Source organism: Malaclemys terrapin, chromosome 6, assembly GCF_027887155.1.
Source record: "Malaclemys terrapin pileata isolate rMalTer1 chromosome 6, rMalTer1.hap1, whole genome shotgun sequence".
NCBI lineage: Eukaryota > Metazoa > Chordata > Testudines > Emydidae > Malaclemys > Malaclemys terrapin.
This window is the reverse complement of record NC_071510.1, coordinates 112,027,639-112,033,638: the sequence shown is the minus strand read 5'-3', so window position 1 is coordinate 112,033,638 and position 6,000 is coordinate 112,027,639.

The window sequence follows — 6,000 nt, the reverse complement described above, 5'->3', positions numbered from 1 at the left end:
AAAGAGCCATTTTATGAACGTTTTTTAAAATCCCTTAAAATAATTGTAGTAACCATTTAGGAACTTATTTGACCAATGTAAGTGTTTGGAGAAGCACAAGGCTAACGAGTGGCTACCAAGCTTCTTGACTGGCTTGCTCAGGCTTGGGAGGTTAAACACTAAGGGTAGTTTGAGAAGTTGGCCAAAATGAGAAATGAGTTCCTCGGTAATGTCACAGCTATTCCATGCTTTGGCTTGCCTGGCAGACATCCCTCCCCAGAAGAAGTATTGACAGTCTCAGTAAATAAGGATCTCAGATGACCATGACTTTCCCCACACAGGAATGGCAGGGTCTGGGAGTCCCACATAGCGACAGGAATCGTGAGCAGTGTTTCTAGGATTATCCATTATATGAATGAGTCAGACTCAGGGAGAGTATGGTGGTGTTGGGCTTGTGTTTTGGCAGATGGCTTTTGGCAGCAGCTGGTAGGAGCCACCTTTGGGTGGGTGGGGAGAAGAAAAGGCACCAATCTTGTGGGCCAGGGATTTCAAGGTCTCAGGCACAGGGATTGCAGCTGGGTGCGAGCTTTTAAGGTTTAGTGGTACTGCTGACAGCAGCTAGTGCCCAGCAGCAGGGAGTGGGAGGGAGATATTCTACTTCCTGTGTGCTGGGAGGAGGAGGTATTTCATTTCCTGTGTGTTGGGGGCCAGGTGCAGGGAGAAGTTGTTGTTCTTCTGGGCTGAGACTTTTTAAAGGGCAACGAAGCGCCACTGGTGGCTGTTGGTTCCAGGCATCCTGGTTTCCTGTGTGTCATGCACCCTTTGAGCCACAAGGTCACCAGCAGAGCTCACTTCCCAATTTACATTCCATGTTGACATTCTTTCATCGCTGGAATACACCAGGCGCTGCAGAACGCATTCCCCGTCCGTCGAGGACCTGCTCTCTTTCACACCTCTTTCCCCTCATACCTCTTCCCCTTTTCCCTTTCTTCCTTCTCAAACACTCAGGTGCCTGGGCCAAAGGTTGGGCTGGGGGGTCCTGCACTTGGAGGAGGGCGGATCACCCTGCGGAGAGAGGAAGGAGAAGAAATGAGAGGAGAAAAGGAGGGTGAGGTCATCTCATCACGGTGTCTCTCCAATACCCCGTGATCAACACGGCTACCTTAACACTGCAAACAAACTGTGAGAAGACAGGTTGATTGATGAACATATGGGGCGAAGTCATGGGAGAGAACAGAAGGGCTCAGGGGTCTGGGTGGGCGTGTACTCAGGGCAGACATCTCATGCAGCCGCTGCCTGTACTAACACGGCAACACTACTCTTTTTAGCACACTCGTTCATTGAGAGCTAGCACAAGTACACCTACAAAAGCTGGGACTCACCCCGCAGCGCCAAGTGTGCAGATAAAGCCTTAGTAGCCAGAAAGTGGCTGTTCCTTCCTTCCAAACCAAGGGAGTGGGGGTGGGGGAGGTAAAGTTCATGGCAGTTGCTGGTAATGGCAGGGGAGTGTCAGAGCCCAAAGCGGGAGGAGAGCATGGCGTTGAGTAGGAGATAAGACCATGACATGAGGCTCCTCACTCCTCTCTTCCCCAGTAGGAGCGAAGGGTGATGGGAGTGCTGGAGAACAGGGAACCACAGAATGACTGTAGCCCTCACAATGGCCCCGGCGTCTTGTGATCTGGCTCTGAACTGCAGAAGGATTCAGCAAAACAGTAGGGACTTTCCTGCTCACTGCTCACGTGCTGTTTGGGAACTAACAACCAGCTGAAATGCAATGACTGTTGTTGTACTGTCACTTCCCCATAATGTGCCACAGCCCGCCACCGTTTCACTCTTTTACACAGAGCAAAATCGGGTGTGGTCTGCAGATTTACAAAGAAAAACAAATCTCAGGCCAAAACATCATCTTCCAGTGAGGGGGTGGGGGTGGGGGGAAACAAACCCAGCGGATCCCTCTCCAGACAGGGTGGGAGATTCACAATCTGAAAAGGACAGGCTTGTCTGCTCACAATCTTTGCTGCTTCTCATTCCTTGTATGGTTCCTGCTGCTTCCTCTTTCACAACTTGATGAGTGTTGGCAAAGGGAATAGTAGTGTCAGAATAGATTTGCTTCCACCATGTAAGGAAATAGTCCAACTGTCTGCAAATTAGGGTAAGTGGCAGCTGACTCCTAAAACAGAGGGAGGTTGCCCCTTCCTTTTCAGCTGACAGGACTTGCACGTCTCTATTGATAATAGAATGGCATCACTTTTTCCTGCCTGCAAAATATTAATATTAAAAATAGGAACCGAGATAAGAGAGGGGAGGAAATCGATCGACGTGTTGCTTCAGAATCAGCCTTATCCTCCTACCCCTCACCGTCATAGCTCACAAGATTTTTCTCAGATCTGACTCGAAATGGCACGTTCTGCATGTACCACCTGGATTGCATTTTCTTCCCTTCATGACATTTTAAAATTTGGACTATGGGAATTTTGAGCCTATGCAGTAAAACGGGGACAGAACTTTTAATAATCACTGCTAAGCTGCAGGAAGCAATGAGCCCTGATGCAAGCTGAAGCAAATGTCACTATCCTACAACAGAGTATTAAAAGTAAATTTGCTTTAGGGAAAAAAAAAAAATCTAAACCAACTGCCCCCATGTACTCCGTAAAGACGAGTCCTCTGCCGTCACCTGCCAAAAGCCTGGCTCGTCCCACCGAGTGGCACTCGTAACGAGCTTCCCAGGTTCCATAGCCCCATACAATGCCATGGTCTGAGTGCAATGCCCACTCCAGGTGAGCAACTGCTGCAAGTTGCTGAAGGTGTGGGGTGGAGACGGAACCATGGCTCCTCTCTCTGACACCCCTGCCCATGGAGCTGGCCAGGTAATCAGGCACACCCTTGACCAATTAGGCCTTCTTGGGAAGGGGAGAGGAAGAAACAGGATGAATATATGTAATGACTCTAATAATCATCCAACCCCAATGGATTAGCTCATTACCTCTACCCCTTGATCCTGCACTTTTATTTTCTTTCTCCTCCCCGTTAGTGTCTGGGGAGACTTCCCCATCCTCCCTTTCTCTCTGGCTTGTAATCTCGTGTCTAGATTTCTCCATCCCCTCTCTGCTTATTTCCTCCTCATCTTGTCCTGCAGGTTCTTTCCACCCAACAGTCCACCCATTTGCTTCCTTAATGGGAAGTATCAGGGGGTAGCCGTGTTAGTCTGTATCTACAAAAACAACAAAGAGTCTGGTGGCACCTTAAAGACTAACAGATTTATTTGGGCATAAGCTTTCGTGAGTAAAAACCTCACTTCTTCGGATGCAACCGAAGAAGTGAGGTTTTTACTCACGAAAGCTTATGCCCAAATAAATCTGTTAGTCTTTAAGGTGCCACCAGACTCTTTGTTGTTTTAATGGGAAGGACTCTCAATCTGTGCCCAGTACAAGGGGGTGGAGCAATCCATCCAGCAACCCTACACCTTTCCACCTAAACTTCCTCTTGCTCCCAGGGGCACCTCTACCACAGGGCAGAATTTCTCATCCCCACAGACATTCTGATTTGCCCCTAGCTCTGGGTAGTATCCGAAGGGGCTTTGCTAGCTCCCACCTGATTAATGAATAGGCTGAAGCCATGTGCATGAGAAGCCTCTGGTACCTCTTCCCTACCATTACCCAGACAGTTGGAGCTTCCTCTTTTTTTGGCCTGGAAGTCCCGTCCCAGAAAAATTCTGCAAAGCGACATTCCATGTGTAGTTTTGTGTGCCCTTCACATCCACGCTGGAAACACACTATGGTCCGAGCCCCTGGAGGAGTTCCTCGGGCTCCTCCCTCTTCCTTTCAGTGCCCTTTCCCACCTCTTTTCCAGGTGTAGTCCCTTAAGTAAGTGACCCTTTCTGGGAATGTCTACCTTAGCAAGCCCCTCAGTCAGTTTAATTGTGGCCTCCAGATTGGCTGGCGGATGTCACCTGAGCCATACTCAGGGAGACTCTGTAGAAGCTGTTCCAGAATCACAAGCTCCATAATTTCCCCCACAGTTTCTGTATCTGGCTGTAACTAACGCATAGCCCAGTTTATTAATTTCTGGGCAAACGCACAAGGCCATAATCCCCCCAGTCAACCTTCTGGCACTAAATTTCTGGCAGGACTTTTCCATGGACAGGCCCACCTGGTCCAGGATGGCTGCCTGAACCATGTCAGAATGTCTCACCTGCTCATCACCGAGAGCCAAATATGCCGCAAGTGCTTCCCTGGTAAAAGAGGATGCCAGCCGAAGTGCCCTCATGGGTCTGTTCCAACTGGCTCCTGCTGCTACGCACTCAAAGGTGACCAGAAACGCACCAGGGTCATCTGCAGATCCCATAATCAATGGCCATGCCCGGTTTCTGTCTCTTGCCACGGGACTCACTAAACTTTGCAGGAGTTGCACTGACCCTGGGCTTGCTGTCTTCTAAATTCCTGCGGGATCTTTGGCTGCTCAGACTGCCAGGCAAATGCAAGGACTGTTCCTCTGCATGGGCGGGAGACTGTTGGAAGGTCTGCAAAGTCTTCTGCATCTGTCCTTGTTGCTCCCTCAGCAATTGCTATATTTCCTCCATCGCCCAGACTGCCAAACCACTACAGAGGCTCCTCCCTCAGATTCTCCTCACGCTGGGAGACAGGCATGATCCCAGACAAGCCCCTACATGTGACAGGGTGGGACTGCAGTACCTCTGTCTCTTCCACGAACACAGACTGCTCGGAGAGCCTCTCACATATAGACAACAGTGCTTTATTTACAGTGTCTCAATCCCTCTACCGATACATATCAATGCATCCCCACCTTGCCACTGTTATCCCACTTTCTAGCCCTTTCTCGCAAGAGAGGGTGAGGTGGGGAAACTCAGGTGGCTCTGCTTGGAGAACTCCCCTTGTCAGTCACCCCTGAGCAATTAGGCCTTCTGGGGGGAAGTGAGGGAGAATGGAGGGGCCTAATTAGTGTTAATCGTGGCTCAGGGTCTCTCTCTCAGAACTCTGTCACAATTCCCAACTATAACTATATTAAAATGGAGTTAAGGTCGAGAGTACAGTACATACCAATAAAACTCCTTCCAATGCAGCAAGTGCAGCAGTGCGTGTTGACTGTGAGGGAAGTCTAAAAGAGGCAGTATTGTGAAGACTGTGTTATTCCTTTAAGATCATTCAGGACAAACAACAACAAAAACAAAACCATGGTCTGACACAGGATGTGAAATTTCTCAAAGGACCCATTCTTAAATGAATTCTGATCCCTAAACTCATTAAAGTAGGAGTGTCATTTGCTATGGGGCAGTGGGGGCAGTTGCCTGCTCTCCCCTCAGCCATGGTTTGTCTCCTTCCCCAGACTTTTCATAGCTCCTGCCAGCTGTTGCTGTGGGTCTCCCCCAGTCCTACAGGGGCTGCTGGGGGAGCAGGTCAGGCCAGGCCTCCTAATTGCCGCATTGTCAGCGCTGCCGTTCTCTCTCTGCCTGCTGGACAGGGAGCAGCAGCAGTGGCCTGAACCAGAGCTGAGCAAGGCAGTGCCTTGATCCCCGCCCCAGGCGGGCCATCAGTGAGATATGCCCTTCTTCTGCCCCTGCTCCCCAGGGTAGGACCGGCATGCCACCTCTTTGCCCCCCTCTTGGATGGGTCTGGCTGCTACTGCTGTGACAGCCTGCTCCTGGGAACATCATCTCATATGTCTCCACCTCACTGACTCACCTGTTAGTAAATCTGGTTGGGGGGAGGGATAGCTCAGTGGTTTGAGCAGTGGCCTGCTAAACATAGGGTTGTGAGCTCAATCCTTGAGGGGGCCATTTAGGGATTTGGGGATTGGTCCTGCTTTGAGCAGGGGGTTGGATTAGATGATCTCCTGAGGTCCCTTCCAACCCTGATATTCTAAGATTTTATGCTACCTCCCCAGTCACAAGGCAAAAAAGAGGAAGAGAACTGAATAAGCATGGCTGAGGGACAATCATGTGTTTCAGGGGATTTACTAACAGGTGAGTCAGTGAGGTGGAGACGTACAAGATGATGTTCCCAG